Below are 27,280 nucleotides of genomic sequence, written 5' to 3'. Positions count from 1 at the left end.
CACTTAGTAGCCATTGAACATTGCCTTACAAACCAGGTCCTGCTGATACAGCAATGAACACAATTCATTGTGTTCATTGTGGGGAAGACAGACAAGTCTTAGCTCTTCGACTAACCAGCAAGGCTTTAAAAGACAGGATCCAATCAGGTTTACTTTTGAGATAATGTTCAGTGTGGCAGTATAAATATTTAAGTGTCAATAAAATACAGAATAAATAAAGGAATTTTTTTGTTCATTCATTTTCCACAACAAACTAAGAAAGAAGCCTGGTGGATATTATTTCCTTTAACTAACCAGTTAATTATGACATGAGATTAAGTGTCTTGGACATAGTTTACAAGTGACAGAAAGAGATACTTTTCTACCTATCCCTTATGAAAACAAACATCTTTCTGTAAAAAGGTTTTTACCAGCAAGTCACAACTAAGCATAGCAGTACTCTGGTAAGAACACTACTTCCTGTTAGTATATTTCACTTCTACTCTATCAAATGGATTCTAATTCTTGATCAATTTCTGATTAGCTATGTGTTTTGGATAAATCACTTAATAATTCTCAATTTCTTCATTTCTTAAATACTAGGTTGGACAAGATGAAGTCCAATGCTCTTCATTTGGATAAAATTCTATAATATTTAGGATATAAAGAAATAACTTTCTCTATGTATTAAAGTAATGCTACAGATTTATTCATTTCTTGTTGGATTTATGCTCTTAATAATAATCTGTCTAGAGCTTATTGTGTGCTAACAGCTTACATACACTATAGCTAATGTGGCTTCATAATCAGACCGTGATAAATTTAGACAGACTCTCAATGCTGATGCATTTTTAATGGAATAATGATGGTTCCAAGGTGTCGATCCCTGCTTCATAGGATCATCACTGGAATAAAATTATCAGTATCTCATTCTATCGTTTTAACTATCTTGATTACACTTTGACTTACAATGAAAATGAAAAACCTTAAATTACTAAGTTCTTTTTTAATTAGTTTAGTGTACATTAAAGATCATTTCTTTTCATTTTGGAGGTCTTCAGTAGATATCCTTGAAATGTTGCTGGTTTATAACAATGATGTCTTTATTGAATTGCTATAGCAGTACATGAAACCAGAATCCTACTTTAAAGCTATTTAATATTAATATTTTATATGAAAATCAAGAGTTATATAGGCTCTGGAAGTCTTAGAATAGTGTGTTTTATTATGCCCAGTGAAATGTTGATGGGTAGGAAACTAGCTGAAGGTTTTTCAGGAGAGCATTTTAGGAGGCTTTTAACCTCCAGGCAATATCTTGGAATAAATCCCACATGTACATATTCCACTATTATGTCTCATATTCAGTTTTCCTCTTGGTACTTATGGGAAGGGACTATGTAATCCTTAGAACAAAGGAGTAGATGAAATATGATTGTTCTCCAGATGAAAGCCAAGTAATAGATGTCTAGATAGGTATGCGGGCAGTTTCTATGAAAGATACAGCTCATGCTCTCCAAATTAAATATCTTTAAATTAGGCCCTCACTTTTAATGCTCCTAATTTGTTCACAGGACTTCTAAACAAAACTGTATTAAATTTTTTTGGCACCATTTTTTATCCATCACCAATCTTTTTAGTTGTCCTCATATTCCAGCATCTTAATTTGATATCCCTAGTAAATACCTAGTTCCTTTGCCATGTGTGACATTATTCTATAATCCTTGTTGAAAATTAACTTATCGACTTCTGTGAAATTCTGCATTTTGAAACTGGACCCAAGGAATTTCACTCAAAAGAAATCTGTCCTTTATTCATGAATTGTTCCAGTCCCACCACCACTGCCCTACTTACAATTAGGTAACAACCAAACATACAGATTAACTGTACTGGCAGTATTATAACTCACCTTTATTCTTCAGATCACACTGAACCAGAAACAAAGACTCAAATAATTAGCTGGCAGAAATTGGAGACGGAAAAATTTGCTGAGTTTGTTCTTCTGTAAAAACCCACAACACTGGGCTAGAAAGGGGCAGGAGGGATTATAAATATAACTTTGACTGTAGGAGTGGAGAAACTGGAGTATTTCAAGTGTGAGGGAGGTAAAAGAACCCCACATGGAGAAAAAAAAAAGTGTATTGGGAACTGAGGGAGTGATGACCTCCATGATCCACATTATTGATCATTGACTGTCCAAAGTCCCCAACTTCCCCTACTTCCCAAGATCCATATCTGTTATCCCTAGAGAGTGGGGAATTGGTGGGGAAATGGATTCATGACCCAAGATGGGACAGGACAGAACCCAATAGGCATGACTCCTGTGAACTAGAGTGGTGCTAAGCATAGCAACATCATTTCATATGCTGTTTCCCTAAATGGCCTTCCCTTTTCCACCTTTGAGCTTTTGCTCCTGTCTCATACACTTTTCTTCCCTCCAAAGACTAGGGTGATCACACATCCATTTCCCAGGACACTCCCAATTTTTTCCTATTGGATCGGTGTAATTATTAATAGGCTCCTCTTTCACTCTGCTCTCTTTCCTGTTGTTCAAGGATGAACAATAAATTATCACCTCAACCGTCCATTTTCATTTTTTTAAAAAGAAAACTGTTTTTTTAAAAGATTTTATTTATTTATTTGACAGAGAGATAGAGAGATCACAAGTAGGCAGAGAGGCAGGCAGAGAGAGAAGGGGAAGCAGGCTTTCCACTGAGCAGAGAGCCCAATGCGGGGCTCAATTCCACGACCCTGAGATCATGACCGGAGCCAAAGGCAGAGGCTTTAACCCACTGAGCCACCCAGGCACTCCCATTTTCACTTTTAAAACTGTCTGCATTATTCAATGTAAAGTTTAATTACTACCTTTTACAATGAGTCTTCCCTAATTTCACAAGTTACTATTTCTCTCTTTTCTATGACTTCATTGCTATTTGAAGGGAAATAATATTCTGCCTTTATAAAATAGTAACTTGTGAGTATATACTTTCTCTTTCTAGGCTTGTAGGGGCAGGACCACATTCTTCTTTGTAATGTCATCCAAGGTGATTTGTATGTAGATAGCTAATATATATTTGTCAAGTTGGTTTAATATCATATGTAATTTGAAATATCATAATTTTTGAATGTGAAAATTCAGGAAAACATTTTCTGTAAAATTAATACTAGAATTAAATTACATGTGCAGAGGCGCGTGGGTGGCTCAGTGGGTTAAGCCGCTGCCTTTGGCTCAGGTCATGATCTCAGGGTCCTGGGATCGAGCCCCACATCGAGCTCTCTGCTCAGGGGGGAGCCTGCTTCCTTCTCTCTCTCTGCCTGCCTCTCTGCCTACTTGTGATCTCTGTCTGTCAAATAAATAAATAAAATCTTTAAAAAAAAAAAATTACATGTGCAAATCACTTAGCATATTGTCCCACATGTAGTAAGTTTCATACCTGACAACCATTTTATGGCCATAATGTTATATATCATATAATTAATATATAAATATATAATAACATATAAACCATATAAAATATATAATAATTTCCATATCATAATATATAACTGTAATAAAATCTTATTAATAAATGTTATTATAGTTATTGTAAACTATTATAATAATGATTTTTTAATCTTACTTACTTATGAGTTGGTTTTTCCTCTGCATTGCCATGGCCCTTTGTCCATTAATATATTATATTTTTCCTATATTATCCAAATAAACATCACAGCTCAAATACAAGAAACACAGGACAAAGATAATGTTTTGTAACAATTATAGCATAATGCCTGCTTTACACTATAATTGAACAATATAAAACATAAGGAATTAGGTTATTGTTGTGTATGCAGAATTGAATTTACTTTTGCAAATCAATAAGGTATTTGTACCCAGAATATGTAAAGAGCTCTCATGACTCAAACATAAAAAGACAAGTAATGTAACTTAAAAATGAGCAAAAGGTGATGTCCACAATAGCCAAAATATGGAAAGAGCCCAGATTTTAATCATCAAATGAATGGAGAAAGAAGACGTGGTGTACTGTCTGCAGTGGAATACTATTCAGTCATCCAAAAAGAATGAAATTTTGCCATTTACAATGATGTGGTTGGAACTAGAGGGTATAGGCTAAGCGAAATAAGTCAGCAAAAGACAAATATCATATGATTTCACTTGTATGTGTAATTTAAGAAACAACACAGATGCACACAGGGGAAGGGAAAGAAAAATAAAGTAAGATGAAATCAGAGACGGAGACAAAGCATAAGAGACTCTTACCTACAGGAAGCAAACTGAGGGTTGCTGGAGGGAAGATGGGTGGGGGGATGGGGTAGCTGGGTGATGGGCATTAAGGAGGCCACATGATGTGATGAGCTCTGGGTGTTACATGAAACGGATGAATCACTAAACTCTACCTCTGAAACTAATAATACACTACATATTGATTAATTTTAAATTTTAAAAAATGGGCAAAGGGATTAAAAAATATATATATATTTTTTAAGAATCCCATATATATCCAAAAAAGATATATGAGTGGTCAGTAATCAATGAAAAGATGTCCAACATCATTAGTAATTTGGGAAATGAAAATCAAAACCATAGTAATATATATCAGTTCACATCCACTAGGATGGCTAAAATAAAAAAGACAGTAACAAATGTCTGTGAAGGTAGAGAGAAACTGAAATTTGCAAATGTTGCTGGTGGGATGTAAAGTGGTGGAGCTGCTTTGGAAACAATTTGGCCGTTCCTTAAACAAACATAGAGTTAACACATAAAGTAGAGTTCTACTACTAGGTATATGCCCAAGAGAAAAGCTAAACTGTAGCTCCACAAAGACTTGTATACAAATATTCATGAAGGCAGTATTCACAATAGCCAGAAAGTGGAAACAACCCCAAATATCCATCAACTGGTAAAAATAGAATCAAAATGTGATGTGTGTGTATGTGTGTGTGTGTGTATCCCTATATAATGGAATATATAAATCCATTTTTTAATATCCATGTAATGGAATATTATTAGTAGTAAAAAGGAAGTTAGTACTGATATATGCTACAACAGAAATGATCTTCAAAGACACTATCCTTTGTCAAAAAAAAAAAGGCACAAAAAGAAATCCCATTATTATATTATTCCATATTTATGAAATGTTCAGGAAAGGCAAACATATAATGACAGAAAGTAGAATAGTGATTGCTTAGGGTTTGGTTAGGAGTGGGGAGTGACTGTAAATGGGCCTAAGGTGATAGAAATATTCTAAAACTTGACTGTGGTGATGATTGTATAACTTCAAATATACTAAAATTCATTGAGTTGTATAATTAAAATGGGTGAATTTAATGGTATGTAAATTATACTTCAGTGAAGCTGGTTAAGAGAAATTGAATTGAGAACCTACTGAATTACAAAATAGCAAGGCAGAAAACCTAGATGCATCTCAGACTTGCCGATCACCCTCTGCCTCAGTTTCCCAGTCCAAGAGTGTTCTGCTTCCCTTTAATTAGGAAGAAATGCTAGAGAGGCGTGGCAGATATAATATACCTTTGATGATTAAAAAAAGAAAGGAGAAATGTGGTGTGAACTGGAGAGAAATAAGGAGTCCTGGCTTCCATTACTGTCTTTGCCAGTTGATAACAGGCTATGTAAGTAAAGACAAATTACTCCCTCACAGGTGTTCAGTTCTCTCATTTTTAAAATGAAAGCCTAGCACACCTGGTTTGCTATGTTTGCCCATCCAAATGCTGCACAAGAGTCTGACCCAGGTAGCCACAGCTGATAGGAAGAAGGGTAGACAGACAACTAAGCCTGAGCTAGTAAGACTCTCCATGAGATTTGGGCTTTGGGACTCTAAGCCAGTAACTACATAAAATTAGGAAAAGTCATGTCTACTCTTGCCCTTAGTCCAGTGTTTTGGACCCTTGATAATCTGAGGAATGTCAGAGGAAAATAATCCATAGCAAAGAGGAATAAAATGAAACCAATCCGAAACAGAGACAATTTTGAGAGATGATGGCAAAGGCAGACCTAGTTTCTGCCAGATTTCTGGTCCTTATAAAGTCAGGCAGTGCTCTGTGTCCTTTTCTTGGATTCCATAAAACCTGTTCAAATCCTTGTCTAATATCCAATTTTCTCATTCTAACGTGGACTCTATTCCTTGCAATCAAAAGAATTCTGTCTAGAGAAGCAGTCATTGCACTGATGTCTACAGTATTTCCCAGCTCTTACACATTTCTTTAGACTTGATGCTACCATCCAGCTTGCTTTGGGCACCCAAGCCCAGAAATGAGAGAATGACTTCCTCATAGACGAGTTGTTAATTTCTCCCCTTAAAAGCCACTTTTCCTCAATGAAATCACCTTTGAATTGACCAAACCAAAATATGCAAGGCTAAAACTTACAATAGTATGTGTCAAGATTAAAGTACTTATAGATGAGTTAATTTTAAAAACATTACATTCTTAAAATTTTTGGTTAATTGCAGCCCTGAAATAGCAGTGTTTCTAACTTTCAAGTCATGAAAACAATATTATTCATTACCATGAGCAAAAGTGAATCCCTAAATGAGACCTGGAGAGGATTTCTTCTACTATGCCAAATAAATACTTGGGAAAAATTATTGGGTGAGCCTAATATAATTGTGAGGCCATCCCACCTCATTTCAATCCCCATATTTTAGTGTAAGTATCATTTAAAAATTAAGGCACCCAAGGTAAAGTGTGAGATTCCGTGGTCTACAATAGTTAGCGAAAACATCCTCAGCAATTACTTCTTTAAAAGCCACTCCTTCCATCTCAGCCACCTCTGTTCTCTTGCTCTTTGTAGTTTCTAATCTTTAAAATTGCATAATAGCTCTCAAGAGGGGAGGTCAAACTTTAATGATTAAAATCCAACTTTACCATTCTGCTTCACTCCTACTTCATAAAAAAGGATTTCTTCAATGGCAGGCAAATGCAAATCACCCCATTATCCCATTTTACTGGGCCTCAGTGATTTTATGTGGCTTCCAAAGAAGGAGCTAATGTATCCCATAAATAAAACAATCAAAGTTTCAAGCCTCCAGTCTGTTTTCTCACCAGATCACCTACTCCGACTTTACGGCCAGACTGGAAATAGGAAGTCAAACATTTTAACTAATCGCACAGAACCCGTGAAATTATCCTGTTGAGTCATGAGAATTTAGAACCACCCCAGGTCTTTGTTGGGTATCACAGAAAAATATTTAGAACACAGTGCACTGGACTTAAATTTTGATATCAGTTATCTATCTAGCAGAAGTGCATTTATGCTCTGAAGCAGTGTTTCTCAACCAGTGGTGATAATAGGCTCCCTCAGAGGCATCTCGCAATGCCTGGGGCAACTTGAAGGGGAAAGGCTACAATTGTTATCTGCTGGAAAGAGAAGGGGGATGCTGTTGAATATCTTATGCTTGAATTTTGGTTCCGATGTCAAGGCTGATGATGCCACATTCACGTGTGCGCATGAGTATACACACACACACACACACCAAGAGAGTATGAAAAGGTTTATTGTTCACATGATGAAATTTCTTGGAGAATGCAGGGCAGATGCCCAAGCCATTCTGAAAATGGTTTGGGTTTTTATTATAGTTAGGAGGTTAAGTGAGGGTGAGGACTCTCACCCTTAGGTTTGCTGTGTTTGAACTTCCCTACTGGGACCAAGGGAAGGAACATCCTAGTTCTCTTAGGGCTTGTTCAGAGAAGGAAGGAAAGAACAATGAGGAATGGTGGGACTTGAAAGTTCTCAGGGGTCCACCATCAAAAATGGAGTCAGACTCTTTATTATACCCTGCAGTACAGGGGGTAATAAATGGCCCCCACAACAAAGTTTTTCCAGGTTTAAATTTCAATAATACTGGGGTTGAGAGTCCCTGTGCTGCATGTGGGGTAGTCTGATTCAGGTGGTATGTAGGTAGTGGCCTTGTAGATGCTGTGGACCCATCAGATGCCCCGCCCGCCCCTCCCCCGCCTCAGCAGCCAGGCACTCACTCATCCCTCAGCAGATGGCCCCCTCAGATGGCCCTCCTGCCGCATGGCCCCCCTCAGCAGCCAGACACTCACTCCCCCAGCTGTGCAGGCTGCTAATTGCTCAGAGCAGAGTTTCTGTGCTGAACTGCCCTCAGCCAGTGAAGAGAAAAATGTCATTCAAAGAATTGCCTGCCCCTTTCCTAGGAGCAGCCCACAACCAGTATCTGGCTGGGTGGCTGGAGAGGGTACAAAGGCCCCGCCTCCTTCCTCAATTTAAGCCAACTCTGTGGGGCCAGCTAAACTCCAGAGCTCCCCATAGGAATCAACTGAGATCTCTGTGGTAATTGCATCTCTGTTCAGCTTCTTCTGCCCAATTCTGCCTCCCTCTCGTTGTCACGTATGTTGTCCCTATTCTGCAATTCCCAATAAACCCAACGCACACCAATCTCCATCTTAAAACATGTTTCCCCAGTAACCTGACCTTTTCTTAACCAGACCTAGAATGACAAATAAAATTCACATTGAGACCAGGACCATATATGCATATGTATGTTCTCTCTATATGAATAAAATTAATTTTTGCAAATTCATACTAACCATTATTGGGATATACCCTGATGTTTCCTATTCTGCTCTATTTTATTGTTTCTTAATGCTGTCCCTGACCCAATACGTGAATCTCACAACCTGTTAATCAGACTTGATTAAATGAAAAGCATTTATTGAGATGTACAACCAGATTAACTCTTTTGGCAGACAGTACTTTTTAAGATGTAACCAATTGTTGTTGTTGTTTTTCCCTGACTCAATTTGTTAGGTGAGTTTGGATCCAAAGACCTAATTAGTTCTATGTGTGTAGCCACAGAGTAAAAATCTCAACCCTGGTCCTCTTAAAGAAATGGACCTGATTACTTTCAATCATGTTTGATAAATCCAACTAAGGCTAACAGACTGTAAACCCTTGCCAAAACCTACTAACATTTAGTCCTGTCATTATTGCTTCCTAAGAACCAACTAGCTACAAAGCTGAGTTGACTTATTTCAGGAAGTCAAACACGACAAACCTGACTTACATAGTTTTCTTAAGTGATTGCCACTTTCTTCTCTGAAAGAGAGCAAAGAAAAACTTTGATGAGGTTCTAACAAATGAAGTTTTACTAGATAGTTTCCAACATACAAGAAAAGTGACTGAAAGGATGAGAAGTTGATGTGGGTGCCTCTTGGCTTACAAACACCATTTGCAAAGGCAGACAGAAGCTATACCTCGTGAGGATATAGTGCTCCTGGGAGGCAGATTCATGAGAAGGGTGGAAAAAAGTCATGGCCAAATCTCCAAAAAAAGGACAGTGATGAAAGAAAACTCAGAAAGTGGTGCCCTCCTTTTCCAGGGAGAAACTGAGGCCCAGGTCAAGTAAGTGATTTACTTAAGGACACATTATCTGATTAAGAAGAGCCTAGAAATCCTCTGCTACCTTCTCCTGACACACTTTCTGCTATATCATGGGACTTACAGCAATGAAATTTCCTTTTTACCAGAAAGAGCTTGTTCTTTATGATTTCCCATGAGATTCATTCAAAATAAGCTCAAAGGAGCAGGTGGGGTTGTTTTCCATTCAAAATATACCTACCACAGGGTTTGCTGCCAACATTAATAAGACGTCGACACTCCTAGAGTCACCTCTAATAGAGGCCAAAGTTTACTCTATATTGCTTTTCTTTTGATAAAACAGCAATTCCAAAATCTATTTTCTCTTTTGGAAATCCAGAAAAAAAAAAAAAACCTGCTAAAACTTGCTGTTCTTCATTTTTTGAAACATTAACTGAGTCCTTGGCAGTGAAAAGAATTTAGCAAGATTTTGGCATAATGTCGTCGGGAAATTATGCCTTATTTGCTCATTTTGCAGGTGTCTGAGCTAGTGTAGACTTCAAGTCAAGATCTTAAGGAAGTTCTTATTCTCAATGAGCCTTATTTTAGAATTGCCCTTTCCAAATTCCTATCTGATGCTTTAACAGGCTTTGTAAGGAAATCCCTTTATCTCTTTTGGATTTCTGGAAATCCTGCTGGTTGGACTCAGAAAAGCAAATAATTTTGGCTAAGTAAATTTCAGATCTTTAGCACATACTAATGTGAATGTTTGTATTAGAGCACGTGTAAATATTTTATGAAAAGGATGCTTGCCTAAAATAAACATTTCAAAATGATCAAACGAAACTTTTATTTAGAAAGTACCTTTCTCCAAGGAGTTCAGAAATGCTTTATAAACACTTGCTTGATCTTAAATCAAGATTTTTTTTTTTTTTTTTTTTTAGCTTGAAACTATCAAACTATATCCCTTCTGTTGTGTCTTGTGTTTGAGTAGAGTTTTTAATCAGGAGAAAATGTGCACGATTTCACTCAAAGATCCCCAGAAACAGTCTGGAAACTAGTCTGGAAATCTAGAAGCCTGGCCTTTAGTCCTCTTTGTGCTGTTAAGCAGGTAGGTGGTCTTGAGCAAGTCAGTGTGCCACTCCTTGTCCCAAAACCAGAGGTTGGCCTGAAACCTCTGGAAGAAACTTTCTATTCTGATTGGTAGAGTCGCCTAACTTTGAAGGTCTGAGGGCATTTCGAGAGATATCAGCCTTTTGAATCTCTTTGTTTATAGTTAATTATACAAAGGAGCTATGCAATTTATTTGATAAAGATAAACCTCATTCAAAACAAAGTCCAGTTTCCCTTTCTCTTTTTTATATGTTTAAGTTTCAATCCAAAATTCTAGTTGACATGAGGAGTCCAAAGACTGTGGGATTAAGAGAAAAAAGTGGATTAAGAGAAAAAAACCCTACCTCCTCCACTAATATGTTGTGGAGCATTAGTGAAATTATCCCCTTTCTCTGACTCTGCTTGTCTTCATCTGTAGAATGGGAATAAAAACACCCACACAAGAAAGCTGTCAGGAGCATTAAAGGAGATAAAGTATGTAAGATTTCTGCCACACAGTAAGCCCTCAATAGATAGTAAAGGAGTCTTCGGATAGTTAACATTGACACAATTATCCAGCTTCTAAGAGAACTGGAAATAATCAGTTATTTCCAGAGTGAGTTTAGGGGGGAAAGGAGAGTGATTAGAAAAGAAGTTGAAAGTAATAATGTTTATTTTGAGAAGAAAAGGGATAAACTGAGAGAAACTTCTAGAAATAAGATGGCTTCATAAATAAGAAAGATGTATTGTGTGGATCAGAATAATGCAAGTTATAATAGAATGATCTGAGCTTTGAAAGGATCCTACATGTTAGAGAATGAAATTATGGATCTTCCATAAATTCTAAGTAAATCTGCAAGGCAATGAATGTTGACATTTTATGAAATGACAGAAAGCTGCATGTGCTCCAGAGAATGACTGAGATTTTAAGTAACAGTTTAAAAAAAAATAAAACTGCTGGAAAAATGTAATGTCAAATCTCATTGTCACTAAAAATGGAACTGGAACTATAAATGGTCTTTTTTAACATCATAATTATTAATGCACAGTTTTGGAGATGATACAAATCTCTCATTCATGTATTTGATAGTCAAAGGCCACCAACCATATGCCAAACTCCATGGTGGGCACAAAGGAAAAAAACTATAGGTAAGAGTTCCTGTTCTCTATAATTCTAGAATCATCTATCACATACTCCCAGAAGAGATAAGAAAAGCCCTATACAACTATTTTGTTCCATTGACTGAGCACCTGTGAAGTGCTGGGATACTGTGCTAAGTGTTTTCTGAATTACATCATTCACCCTGACAGATGCACTTCTGCCTGTGCTGGAAAATGACAAGGTACTCTCCAACCCAAGGCCACAATCTCCACTTGTGAACAGATGCTATAACTGAAATCTGCATCCTTATAACTTCTGCCTAATCCCCCTGGAGCCACATAGGATCAGGCTAATTCTTTTTCGCATGTCAGCTGTTCAACAGATGTCTGCTAGCAAGGAGCCCCATATAATCTCCAGATTAATTATCCCCTTTCCAGAAACTCCATCATGTTTAACTCATGTTTGTGACTGTATCCCTCGTACCTAGAACAGTGTCTGGCACATAAGAGGAAATCAGAAACATTTTTGCTGAATATAAAATCTAGCCACATACTCTACATGTCCCATAGTTTTGTTGATATCTAACGCAGAAGATAAAAATCAGAATCGAATGGGGTGCCTGGGTGGCTCAGTGGGTTAAGCCTCTGCCTTTGGCTCAGGTCATGATCTCAGGGTCCTGGGATCGAGTCCTGCATCGGGCTCTCTGCTTGGCGGGGAGCCTGCTTCCCCTTCTCTCTTTGCCTGCCTCTCTGCCTACTTGTGATTTCTCTCTGTCAAATCAATAAATAAAATATTAAAAAAATCAGAATCAAATGCACTCTTTCAGGTATAGTTTTACTAGAGCAAAGTACATCGATTTCCTTCCCAAACCCTTGAATACAAGCCAATGGAACGTTCTCTTTTCTGGTAAAGATGTCACCCATTCATTTAGAGCATGAAATTAACTCAGAGCCCCTGGTCTTGCTCGCAGAACCATTTTTTTTTTTTAGGAACGCCTTGCCAGCCCCTCAGATATGCAGATTTTTTAAAATTCTAAACACAGGTCTTTACATTTATCCTTGCATATTTATACCTTATTTAATTAGGCCCAATTTGTCTACCTGACTGGTTTTCTTTAAATCTTCCATATGATTTTTAGTAAAATTTCTACCCTCTCCTATTTTCAGGCATCCCACAAACCTCATTAGCAAACTTTCTATATGTTATATTAAATTATTAAAATTTTGAACAAAGCAAAGCCTCATAGAATGCCAGTAGCAACCTGGCTCAAAGTCGATCTGATAATACCATTCAACTCTTGAATCCCTATAAATCACTACAATATGGCAGACATTTTTCTCAAGGATATTATGTAAAATCAATTGCTTTACTCAAATTTAGTTAATCCCAGAGAGCCCAACTCACACTATCACAATCTTGCCTTAAAGCTAAGTATCCCAGGGAGCATAATGTATTTCAGTTCATCTAATCTGTTGTTTATTGCATAAATTTTATACCCTGAATCCTTCAGAACTTCAAATTTTGAAACTCATTTCAGGTTCTTGCAACTCAAAAGCTTTAGTTTTTGGTACTCAAGAGTAATTTCTGTTTTTCTACTGTATTTCTCCTTTATCTGGGGAAATGAATACTTAAGATTCAATGAGACAAGAACAATTTGTTTGAGATTATGGACAATGAAAGGGTGTATGTAAATGGAACTCCAATTAAAAACCTCAAAATACTTGCAAAGTATTATCTTACTCTACAAGCTTAGAAACCAGTCTCCCTCACAGCTGGTCAACTTTTCTTCCTGATGCAAGAATCTCAATCCACAGGCTAAATGTACACTAAGACTTTCTATCTAGCTACATAGTAGAGTAATTGAGTTATCACGGGGGGCGCATTTCTTGGTATCACACCCTGGTTGAAGATTAAGATGAAGATCAAAGCCTTATATGACTAAACTTTTCAGGAACTTACTTTACAAGAATGAAGATTATAGGTCTTTACAATGAGAATAATACTTAATTTTTTGAAAATAATAATTATCTTTATTATCTTGCCTTTAGAACTGTTGAGAAATCTAGATTTTTGAAATACGGTCTCTTTCATTGTTTAGGCTTTACCATCTGTTAGTATAGAACAAGCTATTTTTCTTGGGGAAAAACCAAACTTCTATGACATATGTTTGCTTTAGAAGACGTTTGTTTGAGTTGTTGAAATAAATCACGACGTCCTATTTTCTATTTTTTGTTTTTTCACAATGATTCCCACAGTTCCTTCTCAGATTTTTTTTTTAATATTTAAAGGGAAAATATCTGTTTAACAGACAATTGAAATTCTACTATGCACATTCACCAACTCTTGAGGAGCTTAAATATAATAAGGAACAATATTAAGGTTAATCAATATTAATACAATAAATATCTATCATAACATTCTTTAATAGTTAATTTTTAAAAAATTAGATTATATAACTGTAATGCTAGCCTTTTCTTTTTGGATCTTATATAAAAATAATGAATTTCTTGTTATTTTTAGTGTTGATTGAAAAGTCCCATGTCAACACTCATGTTCTTCCTAAAAGGTCTTTTATGACTAGATCCTTAGTTGTAGTAAGACCATCAAGTTTTTCCATATTTGACTCATCATATAATTTAATGAAAACTGGAGTACCCCAAAACTCAATAATATGTGATTATTAGACTGATTTGTTAAAAATAATATCTCATGATAGCAATGTTCCTCATATAAATTATTTGAAAACCCTCTTGTTAGCTCAGTCTTTTCATTGTTCTTATGACTATAATAATATCACTTACTTTGGTGTAAAGCAACACTGATAAATAGGAAATTATTACATTGTTAACCATAAATATCATTAAAATGTATTTCTGGTCAATCAGTTCATCTTTATTATAGTTCATATTGTTTTCTTTCAGTCCTTTCTAGTACTTTTGCTGGAAGCAAAGTGACCTAGTCATAATTCTGCAGGCTTCATGTTTTTTCACTGTGAAGCAACTGAATGTGCATGCTTCGAAGGAAAAAAAATTAAATGATGGAGGAAGAACTCACTGATGATAAATGTCTTACCAATTCCAGATGAAAATTAGAATAAATTATTGTTTTAATAATATTACTCAAGAACTGCTAGGTTTCTGAAAATATTAACAAAATGACATACAATCACCAGAGTGAGTTCTTCCTCTACTTGAAAATATTTAAAGAGTAGTCCCTTGGTGATAAACTAATTTGAATTTTTCTCAGAGTCTCATACATTTTTTAAAAATATGTTTAAGTAAGACATTAAAAAGAGAGTCTTCAATTTATTAACATTTGTCCTATCACTCACCCTTACTATCATCATTTATAGATAAAAGACTCACTTTTAATATAGGCTTAATATTTATTGAATGCCATGGAGACCCAGATTTTTATTCTGGTTTAGGCAAAAGCAAATAAAACAATTAGAAATGTATAATATATTCTCTCTTATCTGCTTCAATAAAAGGGAAGGGGTATTCTGGTTAATCTACTAAGAAAGGTAATATTAAGATAACTGCAGAATCGTAGTAGATTATTACCAAAGGACTACAATGGCTGGTTTTGGACATACTTTAAGATATTATAGGGCCTTAGAAATATTATTATGTCACTGGAATGTAGATAAACTCATTCATTCACACAAAAATATTGACTGAGTACTTATGGAGTATCAGGCTTTATCTTAGGATACAAAGACAGGTAAGACATAATGCCTTCTATAAAGAAACTTAGTTGGGGAGGAGGAGACAGATATATAAATATTTACATCTAGCAATATGTAAAATATGGTGGCTCAATTTGGATTTCCCCAGAAGCAGACTCCATTACAAAAACATGGGTACATGCAATTTATTTGGAAGGTGATCCCAGAATCATAAATGAGCAGGTTATTATGTGAGCAACTGGAGCTCACCTCCACAAGACCTTGTCTGGAACCATGTACACCATACCTCAGAACTGATCTGCTAAGGGATGGGTGAGCTGCATCTTCCTTCCTGTTCTTCCTCACTGGTCTGGATCCAATAGGCTATCAGCTAGGAAACACCCTTAGGAAGAAAAGCAGAGCAGAGTGCCTGGGTTGCTCAGTCGTTAAGGGTCTGCCTTCCACTCATGTCATGATCCCAGGGTCGGGATCAAGCCCTGTGTGGGGCTCCCTGCTGAGGGAAGCTTGCTTCTCACTCTCCCACTCCCCCTGCCTGTGTTCCCTCTCTCACTGTGTCTCTTTCTGTCAAATAACTAAATAATTCTTTTTAAAAAATGAGAGAGAGAGAGAGAGAAGCAGCAAGATGCAGTCTCTTGAGGTATGAAACCTTTGGCATGCAGGGGTAACTGCCCACCACAGCTGCAGGTAGACATTGAAGTAGCCAAGAAGACATGAGGTGCATTATCAACAGCCCCTACTACAGATGATATTGTAGAAGTCTGTTATTGCAGAAGGGAACCCAGAAGAGGAAAAAAAATCAGTTCTGCCTAGTAAGTCAGAGAAGACTTTAGAGGATAACAGATGCTTGACTAAGTGTTCTTTGGGCAAGACTGGCTCTGGCATCAGGGACCTGGGTTATATCACTGCTCCATCATTTACAAGACATGTGAACTTGGCTCCGTTACTTCTGCTCTGTGTGCCTCTGTTTCCTCATCTGTAAAGTGGAAATGATAGTGATATTAGTAATCATAAGAATCATAATAATGCCTACTTCACAGAAATAAATCCATTAACACATTAATTAACACATGGCCTGAGTAGTGTGAGCCACATAGCAATCACTCCATAAATGAAAGTTAATGTGATTATCCAAACCCTGATATTTGACTCCGAGTCATTCAGTTACTTGTATAAATAACACTCATCTTTCAGCTCCCAAGCAAATTAAGTTGTAACATTCAAAGTCATTTCACACAAAGCAGCTTCTTTTCCTCTCACCTATAATACCTAGTGGAAAATTCTACCCTGCACTTTACCCTGTCTCCAGTGTTGATAGAAGACAGGATGAATCCGCCCCACACAGGATGTTTATTAGTGCCCAGTCTGCTCGAGCATCCAGTAAGCTTACAAGCACAGGGAGGAGGCTTGGAAATACTTCAAAGCCTGCCGACACTCAAGATTGCTTCTGGTGGCAGGTGGATTAGTATTGGTGGTCTGTCCTTAACCACACACTTCACCTCCATATGTCTCAGCCCTCTTCACCTTTCCCTCTGACTGTGACAATGAGAATATTGAAATCAATAAGTTCACTCTCCTTGCTCCAAGTACTCAAGTGCTTTGAAATGAAAAATGGTTCAGGAGGAAGAAGCCAAGCAGAGGCAGGGGGGCCAGAGGTGGAAATCGGAGCTGGCACTATCTACCGTCTAGAGGAAAAGGGAAAAAAGACAGGGAACTAGCAGGAAGAATACTTTGGTCCCACTCCAGTTTTTCACTACTCAGTAGTAGTGATAGGTAATTTGAATTCAATGGACTCTACAACCCCTCCCCTATAAAATAAAGGCATTGGTCTAGATAAACAGTTAGGAATCCTTCTAGTTCTAAACACATTTTTATGATAACATGTCAGGCAGCTGGCTTTAGCCTTCTTCATCTCCTTCATCAGTGCCTCCCCCATTGTTACACTGTTATAATACATTCCCCTAATACCGTTCTGTACCATTGTCTTCCCGGCTAGATTAGATGTTCCTTAATGACAGAGACTTTGTTTTGATGTCATTTTGTTTTCAGTGCTTCAAACCATGCCAGACATGCAAAAACGTTCAATAGGTGTTAGTGGAACTGAACTATTGCATTAACTTCCTTACTTATATTAGTCAAGATCTTGGCTAGAAACAGATGGCCCATTCACACTGGGTAATTGAAGAGTCCAATGGGAGGACTATTTACAAGGTCTAGGCAGCATTAGGGTAAATTCACCATTGAGGGATCATGAAGCATCCTGGGGCTACAATAGCAAAGAATTACTATCCTCTTCTAGCCTCAGAGGGGTGAGAGCAGAGAGCAGTTGCAGAAACTCTGACAAAGTAGCTAAAGCCTAGGTATTGAGAGAGGGCTGCCTGGCAGGATGTGGACCTTCTGGAGAAGGGCAGGAAGTGGGACACAGACCCATCCCAACCTCCCCCGCCCTGCTCCTCAAGTTCTTCAGTCTCCTGCCAGTGCCTCCCTTGGCTGAACACAAGGGGAAGCTGAGAGGATGGTGGAGTGTCCACACCTTCCATCAAAGTCAGCCTCCAGGGCACAGAGCAGGGGGAGCAAGGGTGGAGAGAAGATCCAGTGGGGTAAACAGACAACAGCCAAGCACACTATCACCCTGCCCTCCTTCCAAAAGGATGCTGAGTGACACTAACTTTTCAGGTAACTTCTTTAATCCAAAATATGTGGATGTTTCTTCAGCAACTATATCTCCATACACAGCAAATATACCTGTATACACATGTTTATACATTGCTTAATAAGTTTTACCTAGTTTCTAGCAAAACATTTTTTTCCTCACCGACCAGACTATAAGCTGCCCAAGGCCAAGGACAATGTCTTCTACCTCTAAGGGCATCTCAAGTTCATGCTTGCTATCCAAACAATGGACACTCAATATTTTTAACTTGAATGGCCATCTTTCACCAAGTTTTCATATATCAAACTATAGAGTTATCTCATGTTAGCAGATAACTAAATCTTGAGAAAGAGCCTGAAAAAATATACAGTGTTTCTGCTGAGTGATGACCATGGGGGCAAGATCTGTGTCTCTTCTCGTTAGAAACACTGGCTTTGGATTTCACTCCACAGTGGTTCCTAGAATTAATTTACTCAACATGTCTTTATTAATATTCAGGAAGAATGAGGAGCTGTACAAGACATTGTGAGAAATCAAAGGTCAATTTGACTTAGATTTTGTCCCAGGGAATTTAGAGTACAGTGGGAGAGATAAAGTATTGACATAATGAGGTAGAAAGAAGGAAAAGAAAACCCTCAGAAAAAAAAAAGAAATCTGGTGTTATGAGAGTTCTAAGCAAGAGCAATGACTTTGGTGGAGGAACTTGGGATTGATATCCTTTGGGTGAGTTCTTAAAGAACACCAGTTCTTTGGTCCTGTAGAGACAGCAGAGGGAATATGCTCTGTGCATATGCCTCAAGGCTTTCAGGGAAAATGCAATTGTGTTGGTTTTCCTGTGAGTGAAAAGTGTCTAATGGGTATACAACTGGGAAAACAATATGCCCAAATCAGATACAGAGGGCCTTGAATGGCAGGCTGAATCTCAACCACATTTCTCTAGGCAGTGGGGAGTCACTGAAGGATTCTGAGCAGGTAATGAGAGCTGGAACTTCAAGGAAAAATAACAGCGTGTGACAACGCTTTGAGAGCTTTCTCTGCGGAGCGGTGCTCGTAATACCACCCCCTAGTGGTGTAATCAAGGGTGAGGGTAGAAGGAGTAGTCAGTTCCAGGACTGGTATCATTTAGAACTATATAGGCATACGAAAATGAAAAGCATCCAGACTTTTACTTGGTTTCATTATTCTTTCCAAACTCTCCACAGACAGTGCCTCCCTCCCCTTCCTGCCGGCATCTAGGGCAAACCACTATACACTTATTAACTCATTTAATCTTCAAAACATCCCTGTGAGGTAGTACCTTTAAAATTGCCAGAGAGGCATAGAAAGATAAGTGAGTTTGTCGACCTAAGAAAGCTAGCAAATGGCAAGCCAGGATTTAAAGGCTGGCTCTCTGGTCCCTAAAACTATCCCAACTGGCCTGGCAAAAAATGTGATTACTTCTTTTAAATCAGGGGCTGTGCCTATTGAATATAGCTCCTTGCAACCGGGTGGCAAATAGGGCCTTAAAGTGGTTATTTTGTGATGATTCCAGGACTAAAATGATTAATTTTTCTACATATACCTAGAATCCTAAATAGCCCTATCCTGATTTTAAGTTGGTTCTATTTTGAGTCCCTATAGACATAAGTCAGGGTGTTTACTAAGAGACCAGGTGTATTTGACAGAAACAAAATAACTGCAATTGTCTAATCAGGCCTGTGGAGATAAGTGCTATGCCAGCTGCTCTATGGGCAGGTCAGCAGAGTTAACGTTCTCAATGGTTAAGTGAAATCACTTTTTGCATTCTGACTAGACAGGCTATTTGCAACATTCCCTTTTAAGTGCTCCAAGCACTATTGTTCAAAATGGTTGTTCCTGATATTAAACCCTTTGACTATTCTAAATGCCAAGGGCAAAAACTCTTTGTCAGACTATGTTTTGGGCGTGATTAGGCATTATAAGAGAATTTCATATTATTAGCTTTTATCTTAGTGCACGCACACTGCAATTGGATAAGAACCCCTTCTGATGGGTAGATGCAAGAAGCACAGTTGCAAATATGGGATGCTTCTTGAGCCTAGTGTTTTTGCAGCCTACCCCTTTGTACCAAGCCTTTCTCCCCCAGACTCCCCCTCTCTCCCATGATCACCACCATCTCCTCCACTGTTGCCTCCAATGTCATAGTGGCCAGGGGACAGCTGGCACAGCTTTGGAAGTTGGCACATGCATGAGGCCCTCAGGCTGGATCTAACCCCTACGGATTAAAATAATAATAGCAGGGCACCTAGGTGGCTCTATCAGTTGCATCCAACTCTTGACCTCAGCTCAGGTCTTGATCTCCTGGTCATGAGTTCAAACCCCACGCTGGGGCTCCGTGATGGGTGTGGAGCCTGGTTAAAAAAGCAATGATAGTAATAATAATAACAACTGCTAATGTCCATTTGGTGATTATCACTTCACATGTACAATTTCATTTACTGCTCAAACAACTCTAATCGGTAGGAACTATTACTATCTCCATTTTCACATGAAAAAAAAAAAGACTCAAAGGGGTTCAATGAAATAGTCAAGATCACACTGTTCATAAATAGTAGCGTGTGAATTTGCTGGGAGGCCTATGTGACTTCAGAGTCCTTGCTCCAGCCCCCTCTGCTACACAAAGTATTTCCCCTGCAGTGGTACAATCAGAGGAAATAAAACAACAAAGGAAAGACAGAAAGTCTGAAAAAAAAGGGAGCTGTCTGAAACAATTTCTGTAAGAAGCAACAGTCCTAGGATAATTGTCTCTTTCAGTGGGTACATTCGATGGGAAGGTTTGGTTTTTGGTTGGTTTTTTTTTGTTTGTTTTTTTTTTGTCCTCTTGGGACAGAGTTGAGCATTTGCAAATTCTGTGCCCCCCTGCTGGGTCATCCCCATGACTTCAGCTTGCTGACATTATTAACATTTTTCTACACACAAACACACACACACACACACACACACAAATCCTAGGAAAATAAATCACATTCTCCATTATATAAGAATCCCAGATCCCTGACCCTCCCCAATAAGACCTTGGTCTATTTATTTAGTGCACAAAACTCTTCTGTCTTGCATTAGCAAAAGAAAGTTTAAAAAAAAAAAATGAGATTTGACCGGCAATATGTTATACGAAACTCTCCAAATTAAGCCCATTTTTTAAGATAATTGAATGCTAAGTTTTTTACTTATTTAAGAGCAATTCCATTCCACCCACTTTGCCTATTAGCATAGAAGACAGTCACAAGCACACTATAAATGTAGGGTGCTTCACCTACTCTATTCTTCCCCTAGTCAATATATCTTTTTAAGCAGAGAAAAAGATTTTTAAAAAAACACCAAATTCCCCTCAAGGCAAATGTGAAACCTGAAGGTGCATGATAATGGTAAACATGTCCTCAATCTAAAATGAATATGCTTAATATCCCCCCTGGTTTATCTCATTTTAATTTGATAAGATACGCATACACCCATCTGGATCCAAATAATTCAGTGTCTACAGAGCTCTTCCAACTCTGTCATCCAGATACTCAGAAGGCCTAGTGAAGGGGAGAAGGTAAAGGGGTACGGAACTTGCTTAATCAGCAAGAGCAACCATGCAATAATTTGTCTCCTAAATAAGCAAGATGGCAGATAGACATTTTCCTGCCTAATAATCCTGAATAATTCTTAGAGGCTTCTTGGAATGTTGATTTGGAAATGGTTCTTTACCCTGTCAGGGCTCAGTAGGAGGAAGTGTTATGATCAATTAATGATGTCTTACATAGGGTGCCTGGATGGCTCAGTTGTTAAGCATTTGCCTTCAGCTCAGATCGTGATTCCAGGGTGCTGGATTCAAGCCCTGCTTTGTGCTCCCTGCTCAATGGGAAGTTTGCTTCTCCCTCTTCTACTCACCTGGCTTGTGTTTCCTCTCTCACTGTCTTTCCCTCTTTCTGTCAAATAAATGAATAAATAAATAAAATCTTAAAAAAAAAAAAAAAGATGTCTTACAGAGGTGCAGGAAAGAGGGACAGTTTTAGTTTGACATAACATGATGGACAAAATGATGACGGAATCAACCCATCAACTTTTGTTGCTACTAAGATTGAGTTTCCCATAACCCATTCTCATTATTTGCCCCTAGGTTCTCTTGTATGTATATTGTTTGTCTAGGACTTACAGTAATAAATCCAATTTATAATTTTTAAAAGAATGGCATGTTAACCCCTGTATATCCCTCCATTTAGTCCTTCTATCACCATCTCCACTACCAGCACCATAGTGCAAGGCACTATCACTTCTTATTTGGCCTTTAGCAACAACCTTCTAAACAGCCACTACGAACCAACTCTTAGCCCTACCATTCCTCTTCTTACTACTGATAAAGGATCCATTTTAAAATGTTAACCTGATCATATCTGCTTAAAACAAGTCAGTGGCTTCCCATGGCTCTCAAGATAAAGTCCAGATTCCTTAATCAGGTTGACAAGCCCCTTGTACTCAGCTCTCAAATCTGCTTCCCAGCTTTATCTTTTACCACATGTCCCCTAACTCCTCCTGAGCTCCATCCACTATGGTCTTTCAGCTCCTCAACTGTGCCCTACTCTCACTCATCACAGTCCTCTGCCCATAAGCTCTATCTGCCCAAAAAGTCTCTTCTTTCCAACCTAACCTCCTCCTCCACGTTTGTCAAATCACTCAGCAAGTCAGCTTTCATCTGGAGAGCCTTTCCTCAGGTAACTATGTAACCTGTCTGGGGCCAAGGGTGGGGGTGGGAGGGTTGGGGGGTGGGGGGCTGGCTGGCTCAGTCATTAAGCATCTGCCTTTTGCTCAGGTGATGATCCCAGGGTCCTGGGATCGAATCCCACATCAGGCTCCCTTGCTCAACGGGGCTTGTGTTCCCTCACTCACTATCTCTCTCTCTGTCAAATAAATAAAAAAATCTTTGAAAAAAAATTTTAAGTTGAGACCATGGGCTAGGACCCTCCTTTATATGTGCTCATGGTAGCTCATATACATATATAGTTCTTTATCCTGAAAGAGGAAGAAGTATGGATGGAAGAGGGCTAAGACTGCCTTGTTTATTGAAACTAAAATCACCTCCTGTATCCCTAGTCCTCTAATGACAAAGTACAACTCAAACTGTGGCCACCACATGTTTAAAATATCAAAGACGTAGCTTTATCTCTAAATTCTTTCATGGGAAAGAGCCAGCATGGGAAAGAAAATACATTCATCATGTAATTTTTTCTGGGTGGAGAGAAACAAACACATGCTACTTGGATAGACATCTCAGTTTTATTTTCAACTGAGAAATATTTTAATTGCCATTTTTAATTGTGAAAATGATGTGCTCATTATTTTTAAAAATTTTTAAACAAAACAAAGATGCAGAAGGAAGAAAGTAAAACACACACATACCAAAAATCTCCCATAATCTAATTCTCTTTAATGAAATCATTGTTGATAATAAGGAATATATTCCTCCAATCTTTTCTCTATGTCTGAACATATGTTTGTGTTGATATTTTTAAAATGGGATTACTGTCCTATAATGTACTTTTATTATTATTATTATTACTATTTATTTATTTTTACTGAACATACTATGAGTGTCTTTTGAGAAAGAGAAGAAAAGCCTCTGACATTTGACAGCTGGCTGAGTGCTACCAGCTAGAACTTGATGTTCTCTGTGAAATATAAACTATTTCATAGAACATCAACATCAGACAAAACCACTCTGTGAGCATGATGGATCAAGACAGAAACAAGACAGCCTGTACTCAGGCCTGAACACAAAGAAAACATGAACATTGTCTAAGACACCACAAAAATAACCAGACATTTTCCTTTCCTGACTAGTAACAGAGACTGCTGCTTCTTTATCAATGATAGTTTTAGCCTTGCTAACTGTCTTCTTTCTAGAAAAGATTTCTTAAGATATACCTTCATGAATGTTCCACTGCTTGACAGCATCCAAACCACAGCAAAGCCCTGCTTCCTTGAACCCTCCCTGAAACCACCCAACACAAGCCCAAATCCCTGATAAGTCATTTCTAACACCCTCTAACTGATATGCCCCACCATTTCCCATGGCGAGGCTCCCCTCTCTGAAATGAGGAAGAATCCCAACCTGTTCAACTACAGATGTGCCTGGTAGGCATTAGCTGGAGGGAGTTTGATGTTCATATTCACATAACTGTTCATTTATTTTAAAAAATAATGTTATGATAATCTATTACATGAATACACCACATTTTATGTAATTGAACATCTGTACTAATTAAGTGCTTCTAATGACAGTGCAATAAATACCTTTCTTTACATATGTTTATACAACTGCCAAGTAATTTCCTTATTATAAATTACTAAAAATATAATTTTTGAGTCAAAGACTACACTCATTTTCATTTCAAACTATTTTTTAATAATATAAATGTAATACAGGATCGTGGCAAAACATAAAGCATCAAAAGTTAAAAAAAAAAGCCATAGGAGATACCACCTCACACCTGTTAGAAGGGCTACTATATATTTTTTTAAAAGTTCAGCTGTGCCTAAACTTATAAACAAAAGACCTCTTTCTTTCCACAATCCTCCAGTATAACATTCCTTAGCGATAACAATGTACATCCTTCTACAACATCCGCCCCCCCAAAATGGATAAAAGTTGTGATCATGTATATACATATATACCCACACATATACACACACAAATATAGATGCATATTCTTTTTTTAGTAAAAGGTTATGTTATGCTTGTAATTAATTTTGACTCATATTGCAAAATTATCTACCACCTTTACACTCCTACCACCAGTGTATGAGAATGTCTACTTTCAGCATGTAAATTTAACATTTAGAATATTAAGAAGAAAAACCTATGGCCAAACTCAGTTTTGCACTCCTTATTTGTAAAAGCCAGCTAATAGTATTTTTTCTTGCAAAGCTGTTTCAGACATTAAGTGAGATGATATAAAGAGAAATTCCATGCATTTTCTAGCACACAAAATGTATATGCATAAATAATAATAATTGATATTATCATTTGGTTTATCTGCCACATTAAATTAGCACAGTGTAATGCTCCCCGTTCCAGTCTTTAATGTTAAGAAATGTTAGAAAATAAATCTAACATTTCAAACCTTAGGACCTGAATTACATTTTAATAGCAAGGGGCTAAGAAATTTTAAATGATGTGATTTGTGCTGGCTACAGTCTCTAGGAAAGAAAAATATCTTCCATATTATCTGGCTAATCAGTCCTCTGGCTACAATTTTCTATTGATTTCTCCCTTGGAGAATTTGAGAATATTCTAATACCCAGAACTTTGGCACACAAGCACTTGATAAATGTCTCCAGATTCTATCTTAAAGAGCAATAATGCAATTTGGGTGAAAATAAAGATGTGGCTGAGTGGAAGCTCTGAAGGATGAACGGGTAGATTTCACGGACCCATTTCCCTATTACAGAAAGAGATATTTATTGCCTGCAGCACAGCTGAGGGACTGCATTTGGAAATGCCATAGACAGTAGTCTGTGGCTGAGGTCCTGGGGCTCAGCCCAGGATAAGGCATTTGGCAGGTTCTGCCCAAGAATGGCAGGAAGCCTGCTTTCCAAACAGCAGCTGCAGAAAGAGACAGAGTTTGTTAAAACTTATTTGGCCTCATTTTCCTCTCTCCCTGCACCCTTTAGGCACTCTCCCAGGCACAGTGCGGTCTTTGTAATCTGAGACAGGGGAGCAGGGGAGGGAAAGAAAGGAAGGGGAAAGGGGAGGAAAAGGGGTAAGGAAAAGAGGAGAGAGCGAGAGTGGGATGAGGACAAAAGGAAAAATGCATCAAAGACTAATGATATACTGTGCGGTGACTAACGTAACATAATAAAAAAAAGAAAAATGCACGGAAGAGATTGAGAAAGAGAAATGGGAGGAAGCTGGAGAAAAGATGAGAAATCACTTCTGGACAATAAGAACCACTCTCAGGGGATATATAACACAAAGGAAATCTGAGGTCTTTCTGCATTGAGGCCTTTAATCTGAAACTATGGATGTATTATTATTATTGTTATTATTATTACTATTATGATCTCCTTTATCAAAGTTATATATACCTATTGTTTTAACTGTGATGATAAATGAAAATTTTAAATAGTAACTTTCCACTTTGTAAAAAAAAAAAAAAAACTGCACAGAAATATTAATTAACTGTATTACTTTTACTCCAGAAGTTGATGACCAAGGGGATATTAAGAAACAGATTTCCAGAACCCCAACCCAATGCTCCCTCTCCAATACCAGGCTTCTGATTAATTCTCTATGCTTCCCCATTTGTTTGGTGGATTGATCACACTATTATGGATGTCACCTAATTGACGGGAACGGTTTGATAAATTAGAGCTCACCTTCCACAAACAGGTATAAGTTTGGATGTGAGTTTGGGTTTCATCCTGTATTGGTTATAGAGCCATAAAGAAGGTCCTTACCCCTCTAAAGGTAGTTCCTTATCCAAAATGGGAATAACCATAATGCATAGCTAAAAAGGTTACTATGAAGATTAAACAAAGTAATACTCATGATGTAATTAGCATGGTTCCTGACACAGTGAAAACCCAATAAATGTTGGGGGAGGTGGTGGTAGTTACCAGGTTATCAGGTTATATGGACAGGATTTCTCAGTTGCATAGCAGATCTTGAAAAAGTGTTTTCATGATCTCCACTACATTTTTGATTAAAAAAAGCACCTGAGATTTTTTTTTTTCTGGAGCTAGAGAGAAAAGTTGCTCCAAGAAAACATAAACCAGAGGGCAAACTTTGGTATTTATTTAGCTGAAGTTCCCAGGTCTCCAAAGATTAGGGAGTGAGAGGTGCCACGAATTCTATACTTCACTAGGGTGACTCTTCAAGTCATATAATGTCACAGAGAAAAAAAAGCCCATCATATTAGTGGTTCTTTACCTTTAGGGACAAATTCATCTTTTCAAGACTCCGATGAAAGCTATGGAAAAGAATTCACAAACATGCAAAATTTCACATCCAATTTTAAGAATTAAGCCCCTATGAAATGCCAAGCACACTTTGGCAGATGAAAAAAAGATAAAAGACGTAGGCAAAAACAGCTTTGCCTTTCTACACTTAAGATCTGCAGCAAAGTGGAGTTTTGATCCTAGATTATTCTCCCTGCTGACTTGCTGCTTTGGAGTGTCAGCATCTCCTCTAACCTATTTAAGGGGTAAGTGTGCACATGAATATTAGGTCAGAAGTGGAGAAATGGGACGGAGGTGGGGGGGAGAGATAGCAAATGTGTGGGCAAGAACCTAGATCCTTTATTACGCCTCCTTCAGCTTTCTCACATGATGGGGTGGGGGCAGGGAACAAAGCTGGATGAATTTATAGGAACAAAGAAAGGTCTCTTCTAACCCTGTGATCTGTACTGAGAAAATCCAAACTTATCCACACTT

This window comes from Mustela nivalis, assembly GCF_964662115.1.
Source record: "Mustela nivalis genome assembly, chromosome: 1".
In the NCBI taxonomy this organism is placed as follows: Eukaryota; Metazoa; Chordata; class Mammalia; order Carnivora; family Mustelidae; genus Mustela; species Mustela nivalis.
Note: the sequence above shows the minus strand (reverse complement) of the source record.